General features: G+C 36.3%; 1 protein-coding gene across 6 annotated transcripts in view; it reads right to left on the reverse strand.

Moving 5' to 3' along the window:
• Positions 1–12,310, reverse strand: part of LOC139138909 (latrophilin Cirl-like) — a 43,587-nt gene extending 31,277 nt beyond the window's left edge. For 4 of the 6 annotated variants that reach the window (XM_070707509.1, XM_070707507.1, XM_070707506.1 and 1 more), the window contains exon 1: positions 12,197–12,310. The gene's annotated coding sequence lies outside the window, so the exon portion shown is untranslated. Of the gene's footprint in view, positions 1–1,505; positions 1,526–11,757; positions 11,921–12,196 lie in introns of those variants that run through there. The other 2 variants (XM_070707504.1, XM_070707505.1) reach the window with 2 other exon arrangements.
• Positions 12,311–13,734: the final 1,424 nt, after the last annotated feature.

A 13,734-nucleotide genomic window follows, 5' to 3' on the forward strand; every position in this document is an offset into this window, starting at 1 on the left:
TTATCATGTCATTTTGTAAAATTAAGAAATGAAATTAACAATGAAATAGAGTTTACATGTACACTAATCCAAAATCAGAATAATGGTAGTTGAATTTTTAGAATTTTCAGCCTTAACTCCCTTCATTTATTACTATGTACCTAACCATATGGACAATACAGCAAGCTGTAGCACATATTGCGATAAGACTCATTATTGCCGTTTCCAGGCAAAGTAGCTCCATGCCATTAAAATGTAATTCCATAAAAGCATGCAGCTGTCCCCACACTTGCAGTGACCTAGTTCAAGCTTCAATTCAACAAATCTTTAGGGAGTAAAATTTGGATTTAAAATGCCAAATTAATTTTTCCCTTTGTAGAAAGATTTTATCGTCCTTGATACAGTTGACTATTTCTGATGGCTATCAACCATTTGGAGCCTTATGTTTTTTACGCTCGATTCACTTTCATCAACAATAAAACTTACGTATATTCTCCTGTAATATATATCCCATATATGGCAGGCCTATACAATTCTCAATTTCTAATGATGCCCTCAGGAGTTTACTGCTTAACAATAAACTCTGGGTTTCATCAATCCTGTTTATTTATCTCTGATGTATCCCTGATCACTTGGCTAATCGCTACCATCTTATTAAAATTATCAATTATCTGATAAACTGATCGATTACACAAGAACAGTTTGCCATCTGTGTTTAATTTAAGCTTGTGAGATTTTACATTATGAAAGAAAACTGACGAGTCCATGCAGCACATGCCAGCTTGTAGACAACTACTATACTCACAAAATATTTCCATGGATGAATGTAAAGTGTCTGTCATCAATTGTGTGTAAGCCGACGATTTATCAACTTTTGCATCAGCTGTAGCTACTGGGTACTTATACTGCCATTTGTCATTTTCTTTCAACTTACAGTTTGAAGCGTCTCTTTTGATTGGTATTCAATTTGAATACCAATTGGTATTCAATTTGAATTTCATAAAATGTTTATACTAAATTTTAAAATATTACTTTTCATCTATATTCATTTACAATTGTCAATAATAATTTGTCAGCAGTTGGTCTAGGCTCACCATTAAGGAGAGGGAACAGAAAAAAGGTTGTGTCATCCTCAAACAATTTTAGTGATGATTTTTTGTCTTCAATGAGAAGTGTTTTGATAGCTTAATAACTTCAACTTGCATCCCCTGGCACCATACATGACCCTAAGAATGAATTAAATTTACTCTGAGCTTGGTAATGTTGTTTAGATGAACTTCAAATACACTAAACAAATGAAGACAACTTTAAATTTACATAAAAAAGATTAACATTTGCATTGCCATATTTCATCAAGGGTATATTTGGACAAAATCCAAGTCTCTCAGAGTAGAAACATATAAAGATTTAAAATTCATCCCTGCTAATTTGTGCCACCTCTCACCCGCCAAAACCCCACTATCATGGTTTAATTGGCCCAAACCTTAACAGGGATGGAGGGGAACAGTCCAAATTCTTTTACTCACCAAATTTTGTGTAGTCTTCCCTATACTTTTCTTTGACAAAACTTGACTGGTAAAGAACTCGGGGTGGTACACTTATGGTTTTGCAGAGCTGAGTGGAATTTTTTCAGAAGCACTGCAGTCATTTTAACACACACTGCCATTGGGAATTTGAAAAAACATGGTGATTGTCAATCCACTCTGTCTTTCTTCACTTGGTCTTTAGATCAAACAGACATCAAACTGTGGTATCTCAGATATGTTGAAATAAATGGGTCAACCATTATCCTAAAGTGCTACTCATGCAATAACCACTTGGTTGAATACAATGACAGACAATACCCGATACGTCGTGACTCACTGGCTGGCCAGGTCTTAAGATGGGCGTGTACTGTAATGTCTTTAGATATTATTTACAAGATATTTTGTCAATGGTCACATGACACCATTCTGTGATACACTATAGCTTGCTAGAGCGTTCAATAAGACTGAGGTTTCACAACACTCACTCAAAAAACATTGAGGGATTTCAGATTTTTTCATTTGCAAATTAAGAGTTTTCAAATTTTCAGACAGCCTACATGAATTCAGTAAAAGTGGAGTTTCCATTTTCTGTTTACTGAGTACTGTAAATGCTGAACAGAAACACACAGTGATGTTGCTTTTGAAGTTTCTAGATATGTTACAGTGTGCAGAGATAAAATTGTGAAACAGCCTCCAGGAATGGGAAGATGAGATTAGATTGGAATTGACCTTAACCAGTGTAAGTCAACCATTAAACTCCATATCCCCTTTCCTTTGTTTAGATATATACATACGGTAGGTACAAGCAATCAATAAATGACAATGAATCATGCTGAAGATTAGACAATGAAAAGGGTTCAGTTAAAAGCTGGACGTTTCTGGTCATCGCACGCATGAATTTCAAAGTGTGCATGTTAAGTCTTTTTCTTACTGTTTTTCATTTGCCCCTATGGAAAAAAGGGGAAAACGTATCAAATTCCATCAAAAATTTAAAAAAATTGAAAAAAAAAATTGCGTTGGCGCATCATTTTTGCCACATGTCAATGACCAGAAACAAACCTATTATTTTTTTTGCCTTAATATACTCACTTCACAGTGTATGACTTGTATCTTTTCTGACTTGACTTTGATGAGACCATATCATTTTCAACTGACTGCAAAGTTCTTCCCTTCTGGATATATAGGAAGGGGGTGGGGCAGTTGATTGGTTGAGGGTTTGACTGGGTCTTGGAATCATGCTTCATTGATTGGGATAGAGTGACTATCAGTTTTTGGTCTTTCTCAACCATTTTTCTCTTTTTAAAGCATTACTTGTATGTTAATCCACCTGACTGGTTTTAACCTTGTCCTAACACTGTTATTGAAACTAATAAACAGACACTCAAGACTCCTTAAAGAATTTCAAAAAGTTCAAAACGTCAGCATTCTTTCACCATAAAATTCCATTTACTGTTCCTGAGTACACTTTTACACTGCTTGTAATACCTTGACAAGGTTAAAGGTATATACATGTAAACTGTACAGCTCTTGGCTTCAGAAAAAATTCCATTTTACAATGACATTCATGCTAAATTTTCTCTTTCTACATACGCAAATGTAGCCTTCAGATATGTAAAACACCTTTCATTGATTTTAAAAATAAACATGAGCTGAGCCTGGTGATTATACCCAAAACTATACCGGATCAAAATCCTGCTCCCTTGACTTTTAAAATGTTGGTTTTTTTTGTTTTTTTTTTTTTTTTTGGGGGGGAGGGGTTGGTTTAAGGTTTAACAAAAATGGTTCTTTTATTGATTCAAATGGGGGAGGGTAATTAAGATTGGTATGAGGGGAAAAAATTGACAGTGCAATATATTGAGATGTCATCAGGAACTTTGTTACCTGACATGATACTGGCTGGAGGTAACTTGTGAGCTTAACAAATGGGACAGTAATTTACTAAGGAGAGGTATTTTTCAACTCCAATTTTACTTATTGATTTTATGCTTTTGAGGATGATAAAACACCGCAGAACAGGAGAATAGGCGGAGACGGCAGTAACTTTTTTAACAAGTACTTTTTAATTTAGTACTGTAATTTAAATGGATCACAAATTAAGAATTCATCTCATTAATTCTAGTCGAGTCTAAAGTTACCCTCGCATACAATGCTTTCTCTTACATGATATTTCAGTGATGACGAATGTGCCATTTTACCAAAATTTCAATTATTTGTAATATAATAAACAAAGGAATATGACACCATAAACCAATCATACAATACCTACTCTGCAGATGTCCCGGTGAACCGATACCTCTTTTGATAGCTCTGACTGAAAAATGATGTGTGTAATGGTAAATTGATCACGTTCAGAAAATAACACGACTAGTGGCCATATACAATGTAATCAGATGTGAAAGCTGCAGCCTGCAGATTTTGTCCAGAGAGGGTTTGTCTCAGTTTTCTAAACCTAAAATTTAAATTTGCCTGTTTATCTTTGTCACATATCTTGATACTTGAAAATTGGAATGAAAGTATAGAGTATTCATTGAATAAGGAAAAAAAAATTGTGAACTACATGAGCAACCATTCAGAAATGCATATCTATTTATCAACTTTACACTACAGCTCAGCTAAACTTTAGCATTGCAAGTACGTGTATGTGTTTCATTACAGTTCAAAACAATTATTTAACTGCTTTTGATCCTAATGTACAAATGTTTATACAAGTCTGTTTGGAAACTGTATTTCACTGTATGGTCTCAGCTGCTCGTTTCAACAGTTTATTCATACAAAGCGTATAATTTCAGAAATTCACTGTACCTAGCTGGAATAAACCCAACCTCACCATATGGTTTCAAATATGACCTACAAATTGTTCATACACTGAAAAGGTGATTAAGTGGTGCTCAAGTTGTCAAAACTTCTCAGACAAGATTTCAAAATGTGGGCATGATCTGTTTGGCCGTAATTTTACATGTCTGTACAACAACCACTAATTATATAGAAACATGACAAACACAAACATGTAAACGATAGTTTAAGTACGCCACACAGACCTTCCATGAACCTTTAAACCCAGATACACAACATGGCTGTACAAGTGACAGTGCATATTGCAATTAGAGAAATTTGAAACGGACATATTTATTTATTAATGTATAAATTAAGATTTCACAGAAAATACCAAAATCAGGTGATAACTATATTTCTGAGTGTGAAAATAAAAATTATGTATAAAGAATATCTTTTTAGGATTATTGTTATGACTCATCTAATATGGTACACAATATTGTGACAAAGCCTCGGGATTTTAACTTAAATTTTTCCTTGAATTTGATTGCATTTATGTTGAAAGCATTTTGCCGCAAGCATTTTGTCAATATTGTCTCCAAGATGGGATGTTAGACGTCTACTTCTTAATACATGTATATATCAAGTGAAAACAGCATAGACCACATTGTGCTGGAATAGGGAAACCAGAGCTTGATTCCTAGAATACTGTTGACGGCACAGAGTACATGATGATCTACATACCAACTCCCAGCCAATAAAGTTAATGAGAATTGACAATTCAATGTGGAAAGGAAATGTCTTGGAATGCTTAACCTCAAAGTGTGGGGTACGCCACTGCCACATACATGTACTGTCGGTATTAAATGTGTAAAAGGCAGTTATTACATGCAGTTACATTGTATCATTTCTCACTGTGATATCCCATTCCAGTTTTTAGTGTGACGATTTTCCTGCACAATTAAAAATCTTCAAATTAATTTAACACATTCAGGTTCACTTGTACTTGTCAGAGATGAATGGAAATTTCCTCTTGTGAAGTACAGTATGAAATTTAAATTTTTAAAACTATATTTACAGTTCGTCCCTTTCTCCATAATGGTTTGGCCCAATCCTCAATTATTTTCAATGATGAAGATGGACCGAGATCTTCACAGGGAACTGGCAGTGTCAGAGAGTAAATATTCAACAGATCTGAAATGTTCTTCTCTCCAAGAGAAAGCGAAAGAATTTAAGCCTGAGAGAAATGTGCATGGTGTTATTTATGTCCACAGATGGCAATACCTACGCCTGACGTAGATTACTCTGTGAAATCTACAACAGCAGGACTGTGATATGTCAGTTATCAAGAACCAAATGACGTGAAACTCTCGTGAGTGTTTAGTCATGCGGAAAAGACTTACAGCTTTCGACAAAATAGATCAGCTGTTACGCGATATCAGTATATGAACAATATCCATGCTACAGGAATTTATGAAATTCATACATTGTGCATGTTACATTTTGAAACTTATTCGGAAGGTCATTCTATTCAAGCATATATATTTATCATGATTTTTTTACTGAATAAGATCATCTAAACAATTGACTGGCCAAAAAATCAATAACCTAGATGATTTTTTTGTTTGGAATATATTGATATTTACATTGATCCAATACGATGAAAGTGACAATTTCAATGAGACTGAATAAAGCTATTAGTCAGCCTTGCATGATGAACATATGTTATTTCTAGGCCAAGATTTTAACAGAAAGGATTTGTACATTTAAAAAATATATTTTGCATTATCATGAAATGAGTACAGATTATTTCAATGTATGTTAGGACTTTTACGAGATAATGGTATAAACATATGTCATGTGGCAGCATTGGGTTGGAAACAGTATAGCTCCCAGACTACATGACGATACCGTACTTTACTTTCTGTTGCAACTGAGTTTTTACTTTTGCATTTAATTGTGAAATCCAGTCACCACTGCACAAAAATTTAATATCGTAGTCACATGTAGTGAGTACAGCCAATGCAATATTGTAAAAATAATAATGCCTTCACAATTTAAAATATTTTGTTTGAATGTATTAAACAGTCCCTCATGTCGTTTTTGTCAAACTAATGATGTGATCCAATGTCAAAGGCCAATGTCGTTTACAGGTACAAAGTCAACACTTTTACCCAGAGTGTTCTGTGTAAGTGCAGTGGTGGGGAGGGGAGAGGGGAAGGATTAACAAGGCATATACCAAGCAAAGTAAAACAGAGGTGTATCCACCTTGAAAGGGTCAAAGGGCATTAACCGTTGACCAAAATATCTTCACCTTTTAAGCACACACATCAGTAAGTGGATATTTATCCACCTCAGGGACCTTGTATCAAATTCAATGTTTGCAAAACAAACATTTGGTGAAGGCCACCAGTGAGAAGCACAGAACAAATGACAACAATGTCAAAAACAGTTGAACAACTTACCCTGATGGTACTGTTTTAGTTATTTCCTTGAGAAAAGGAAAAACAGTTGAACGGAGTCTCTACCTGGTAGCATATTTTAGTCTTTTCCTTGACAAACAATTTGTGATTTTCAGATACAGAACTTCACAATCACCTGATCATTAAAAGTTGCAATTTCCATTACAGGTCATGACCTTTACGATAATTACTTTCCCACTGTGAACCGATTTCATCACTAAAGTTCAAAGGTCATACCATTATCAGGGCACTCCCATATCCTGTGGCAAACCCTTTCAAGATAAGAATTAATCAATGGATACTTATAGGTAGTTGTGTACATTCTTGGTTCAGGTTTGCGCCCCCATCTTTCCTGTGCAGATAAAGGTGTTTATACATTTGAAGGAAAAAAAAAATTATGCCGTTTCTGACAGTGAGAATTAAAATATATAAAATGAGGTTTGTGAGATATTCATTGGGGCTATACTGTTAATTCTTGCCCGTAGTACATTACTGGGTATACCTAGATCCAAGACTTCATTAATTGAATTATAAATGTCTAGACATACATGTACGTGTATGTCTTGCAAAGCAGAACTTCATTTTCCCATTTGTAATCAAGAGTAAACATTCTGCTGATTGTCCCTATTGGGTGATCTATTGGGAAAACGACTATAACTAAATGTAAAATTCATGCAGTCATCAACATTGAAAATTAAACTTCAAACTTACATGGCTATACATGTTTGGACTAGTTGAACACAAACATAGGCATTTGATAGAACAAGGAGCTTTACCATACATAAATACAACAAAAATACTGGGGCACACATGCGAAGTTACAGGTAAAAAAGCTTTGAAGATTGATGAAAGAATTGTATGATCTGCCTCCGCAACTCAAATCAAACTATTCTTCGGACTTATATATTTTACAATGAAATTCAATACTCATAATTGATTCCCAATTTTACAGAGAGTATAATATTTTACATTTTAGAGTAATGTACATCAACTTTCACTTCAGTGCAAGCAAATACTAACATTAACAGTCATTGCTTATCTGAAAATTCAAGTTTTCGTTTCAGTGACTATAGTAGGCATCTGAGAAAAAGATTCCGTGTGTCTAAAAATATCAGTATGCCGTAATTTTCCGAGCATTTTTTCAGATGAAATTTCTGCTTCAAAATTTCACTTCCTTAATCCACATCAAATTTCATTTCACTGGCTGTATGATTTCCTGTTAACTTTCATCATAACCAACAAAGTTGTACAGGTGTTGCCCATTTCTTTCATACTCCAAGTCACACATTGGCTGGTATATTGTGTTTAAACTTAAATTCATACGTGAAAAATAACATATTGCACACAACACACAATGCATTTTAACATACTTTAGGGAAGACATTAAGAAAATTTACTTATACCACAGCCAAAAATTAGATTAGTGTGAACTGTTGCAGAAATATTGTCTCATGAATGTACTTTGATGCGTTCTTCTCACTGATATAAAATTCACAATTGATTGGCACAAGGCTTAATTAGTATGTGCCTCAAATTGAAATTGTTTTTTTTAAATTTTGCTGAAAAATTCCGAGGAAACTTTCAACCAGTCTCTTTCAAAAATCAAAACTGAAAATTAGGGGTCATAGTGCAAACTTTGATGCAATGGAATCAAATTACCCAAAATTTCCAGAAACTTGAAAGTCAAAATGGCCGCCATCCATGTGTCAAAACTATGCACTATGGGGAAAAATAAAGTTTCAATTTTCACCAAAATAAGCCTTTGAAAACTTTGTTTATTCTGTAAGCTTTAAAATGAGCCCCTACAAGTGCAGACCAAATAGGTATTGCAAAAGTTTGAGATTTTAAACTTCTGTTTGTGACTCAGGTGCATTGTGCCTTAATGATTAGAATAAAAGATCCCCCCATTTTACAGTACTTGAATTCTAAATGATATTCAAGTGTAAGCCTCGATCACTTCCCCATAGTCCTGAACCTACCAACAATAAAATGGTGTCAGTCTAACCTGTGGAGATGTATAGGAAGTTCACAGAAGTTCACAGAAGAAGAAGAGCCACATTCTTCTATGACTATAGACATCATAGTAGAGCAGTATCATTGGGGCATGCCATTATTCCCGACCAACACCCAAAGTCTGCCAAGATGACAATGTAAAACAAGTAGCTGCACACTTTGTAAGACACTCATGACCTACTAAAGTGTGAACTATTGCAACAGAAGAAAAACTGTGTGGCTGAGTGTGTTCCACTGAAAATTGATATAGACCCCTAAAAATAATCCATACAATATGCACAAATTCATTTACTATAGCTATAATGCCTTATGGCCCTGTGGTTGTGCTGTTTGCATGTACTCACTTCCTCAATAAAGAAGCTTTGACTATCATTGGTGGCATTTGCCTCACTAAAGCTGCTTTGTCATTTTTTAAAAAATTGTCTTTCTATATAGTTACATGCAGAATATATGTTAATTTATTGATGTCACATGTACTGACACCTCAATGGACTAATTTATGCATTCTAACTGCAATGGGAGTATGAATAAATTCTGAGCGGTACTACTTTGATACCATTGCCTACCAGCAACAAGACAGCAACTACACGCGTTTGTGAATCTTTAATGGACGCATTATGTTTTAAGAATTTCAATGACTACAAAACACTAAGAAGTTGACTGCTTATATTATCATGCCTGTTTTCCGTCTGAAAAAAAGAAGGCTGATCAGTTTCAATGGAAACAAATTTCCATTCTCCCTTTTTTTCCTCGATCCAAGGCAGCCTAGCCTACTCTGATTTTCCTTCAGAGTAAAAAAGTGAGGTTCTTCAAACTGATGTGGTTGATATCTGGTTTTATGCAATTTTCGTACATGGATGTTGAAACTGAATAGAACAGGGAATTGATAATTTATACATTAATTTTCAAAAGCATAATAAGACTCTAAACAATTTATGTTTTACTTGTGTTTGCTGATACTAGAAATATTAGGGTGGAAAATTTGAAGATGTTGATTGCTTTTATTTCTGTCAGTTGTCATAAACAGCATTTAAGAGAGGAACATTTAACCCTTTGAGCAGAAAATTCAATTTTTGTCACCTTTATAAAGTGTACCATAGTCAATTTTTTTTCCGACTTTTGCCAAAATTTTTATAAAAGCTTGTAGCAAATGAAATGTAATGTCGATTTGGTTCAAAATTATCAAAAAATTACCGAATTATTCATAAAAGTTGGTAAAATGTTGCTGCACTAAAATTTTGGTCGGAAAAATTACGGCACTCAAAGGGTTAAGCTCTGGTAGACTTTGTCTTTTTTTTCTAACCTGTTGTAAATGACCCTATAAACCTGAATTTTACAATCAGGTGTTTTATGGTTTTACTGTCAGTAACACACCATGACCAATGACCTTGGCTGTGACATGTGAGTAAACTTTGGGAATCTGATGTCATAAGTTTGCCAATAACAGTTCTGATCACCTAGATCCATCAAAGCTATTAGGTAATAATTTTAAGGGATTTACAAAACTCAAACTCTTTTGAGGAGAAGTGCCATGTAAACAAAGTGCCAAGCTATTTACTGTAACATCATGAAACTATTTGTCAAAGTTGTAACAATTTTTGAACAAATTATCACCTAGCCTTCAGGCAATATAACCTTTAGGATATACCATTACATCTTGGAGGGGGAGAGGGCCTTGGTAAATTGACACACTTTAATCTTACTTTCTGTGATACAACATATATAATTTTAGGAGTGCACAAGCATCCAACATTCCCAATCAGAATTTGACTTTTTCTCCTTTTTCAATAGATGTGAACATTCCTGCAAAATTGAGTATTTTCAAATAAATTTCACATGTTTTCTCATTTGTGATCTACCCAGGAAAGTTCTCATGGTCCATCCGGGTATAGGAATAGTGAGCAGTAGAAAAATTTCAGGGGGAAAAATTGTTGTTTTTCAAGCACATAGTCTTAGATTTGTTCTTGTTCTGGTGATGAGAGCCTGCAATGAAGAAGCTTCACATTGGTGTGTATGTGCTCTGTGGTGACAATGACTGGGTAGGGTATCCCGGAATGATCAGGAATCAAGTTGTTTGAAAAGTTGCGCACAGTTCAGTAGCGGAAGACTGAATGTTGCCATGGTAACAAAACGAAATGCACATGGCTACTGGATAAAAAGAGCAAGTGTGGGGAGATTTTGTAACTCATGCTGTATTGTTGTGCTGTTCCGTCACACATATGGACTGTTTATTCATTGCCTTGGGCTTTTTAATATTAAATAATCGAAATGAAATTGCACCTAAACTACCATGAACGAGAAGAATTATACGTATAAGCTTTCTCACGACAATACATGATCTTCACCCGATTTACAATATGAAATGTGGGCAGCTGTTGGCCAAACTGGTATACTTCACGACATGAATGAAATCGCTCGCGACGCTATAGCCTTAATGACGTGAGTATTTCCTGTTGGTGTTTTGATTAGAAAGTAAGCACTCAACTTGACCTGTCGGCGATTATATTCAGACAAATCGCGACGTACTCAATTTCAGGACCGTGTACAGTGCGCTCTCCACCTCTCGTAAACCACAGGTCAAAATTTGAGCCATTCGAACGGTGCGTAGCTATTAGGTACACAGTGTTCATGTGTAGGCTGGCAACAGCAGTGGACATATTTTTGGTTGGAGAAAGCCGCGGGCTACACCATCGCAGCTAAATCAATAAGTAAATGCTGTAGTGGAGTCATGTACCGCGTTTAGCAATAACGAGCAGACACATGCGGGGAACTGTCGAGTTGCTGGTGAAATCACGCTTATGCGATTACATCCATTTTGAAAACTGCTGTCTTTCAGTAAGTTTACTTTCTATGTTCAATGGACGCGCGCGACTGTGCGCGGCTTGTCTATTGACACCGTACCAGCGCTTGACACTTCAGGACACGAACTGCATATAAGATCGGCGCGTTGTTTTGTTTTACTGAAAGATCTCGTGGATCGTGATTATCACCAAGTCATTACCCACCTTACGAACTTTCGGCTACTGCAGTACTCGACTGTCAGGACCGGGTAAATAATGCCAGATAGATCGAAACTGTTTTCTTGATTATTTTTGTTCGCTCGATTTGATCATTGCCTAAATTTACCCATGATGTACGATTCATTGCGGCCCACTGTCAATTGATGTCCCCGTCCAGCATGCCTGTCCTATTGTTGCCACGACCTACGCTTTGTTCGTATCCGTGCGGGCCACGCTTCGGCCCTACCCTGTGAAGTGACTGCTCGTCTATCAATGGGTTCAGGGCCGTCAAGGTGCATAGCAATCAAAGGGCAGCGCGGGACACGGGGATCGAAAGTTGTCATCTCCTCAGTTTTGTCAAAACCAGTGTTTCGGTGAATTTTTCGCCACGACGATATGACCTATGTGGATTTGGAGTCAGTCTTTTCAAATGTAATATACGTACCTTGGGCGGTTTCATCTGTATAGTTCCAGGTTGGGTCTGTGCGCTGTACCGCAGAGTGAGTGTAATATCCGTTCGGCGGTGTACGTGTTGTGTAGTGAATCTGATATGCTAGGACTGGACGTCCTTCAATGACACCTATTCACGATTCATACGATTGATTACCTAGCCGAACAGCGCCATCAAAGTGTTTAAAAAAAGTCAGGAGTTTAAATAGGCCCGGCACTGCTGTTTCAATATAAACTTTGGGCACGTACGTAGTGCCGCAGACAACCTCTAAATTTTGGGAGTATATTCAGCGTGAATTATAAGGGCGACTATCGGTTCATCTCGTTTACGATATTTAATTTCCCGCGTGCGCGTAGGCCCCAAGTATGCACATATGCAGTTACCAATTGGAAGTCGCATGCTGAATTACGATGACGAGTGTCATATGTAACGGAAAGGAAAGGCAGGTTACAATTATGAAGATGTGGATGTCCAGTAATCTTCCGTGTGTACATCTTCAATTAGCTGAAAGACTTCATCAGAATCTCTGATGGAAATAGCTTGATTACACCTGGCCTATAGTACTGATCTCGGCTGCGACTCGGGCACCATCAATATTTCGGTCAGTATCACCATCCCAGTATTGGTGTTTTGTAACTGCCCGTTATATTTTCATTCTCAGGCTACTTGCTAGACGTTATTCTCACTCATCAAGTTGTGCATATGCATGAGTGCGCGTGCGATCGATTATCTCAGCTGGGGCGCCTCGAGTGACGTCATTAACGTCAAACAGTGCTGCAACACAACCGATTTTTGCCCGATGACTTGTCTGCTACTGTTGCATCTCACAGAATGCTTTATTCTTTCTTTCTTTTTTTTGTTTATTCCGGCTGTGCTCTTTCATTTTTACCTTTTGTGTTCAATACATCGATGCTCAGCACTTAAACAGGCAGACGTGAGAAGTTCTAATGAAGTCAAAGGAGTTTAGAATTCGTGCTTATTGCGATTGCCGTTTTGGTACCAAATACGCTGACAGTATGTTTCCTATATCCATCATAAAAGGCCACAAGGAGAAATTTTGAGATTACCGGCACGGGGATTGCTAGGTGTTTTTGTTTTTCAACGCCTTTTCTTGAAATTTCATATTTCATTTGCAAAGATAGGCGTGAAGAAAAGATGAAGCTGACGACACTGATAACTCATTGTCTGTAATCATCATATACAGCTGTGGCAAAATGTAAAAACAAAAGATCACAAGAAATACCCACTAGAGACTGAGGGCGACGCAGTCTTTATTGCGGTTTCTCGCTACAAAGTATATGGCAAAAATCACCAGTGGCAATCACATCCGTTCGTCTGTCCAATTTTAGCAATTCATGATAATCTACCTCTGTCACTTATTTTTATAGCCAAGCAAATTGAATGAATGCGATAAACGCTTTCACAGTTAAAGGGACAAAGTCGGCCATTTTTCATGAATTTTGTTTGATACGAGATACTACTTATATTGTTTGACATGTTGAAAGATACTGAATGAATTGGTGACCATGCAT

This window comes from Ptychodera flava, chromosome 8 (assembly GCF_041260155.1).
Source record: "Ptychodera flava strain L36383 chromosome 8, AS_Pfla_20210202, whole genome shotgun sequence".
Classification (NCBI taxonomy): domain Eukaryota; kingdom Metazoa; phylum Hemichordata; class Enteropneusta; family Ptychoderidae; genus Ptychodera; species Ptychodera flava.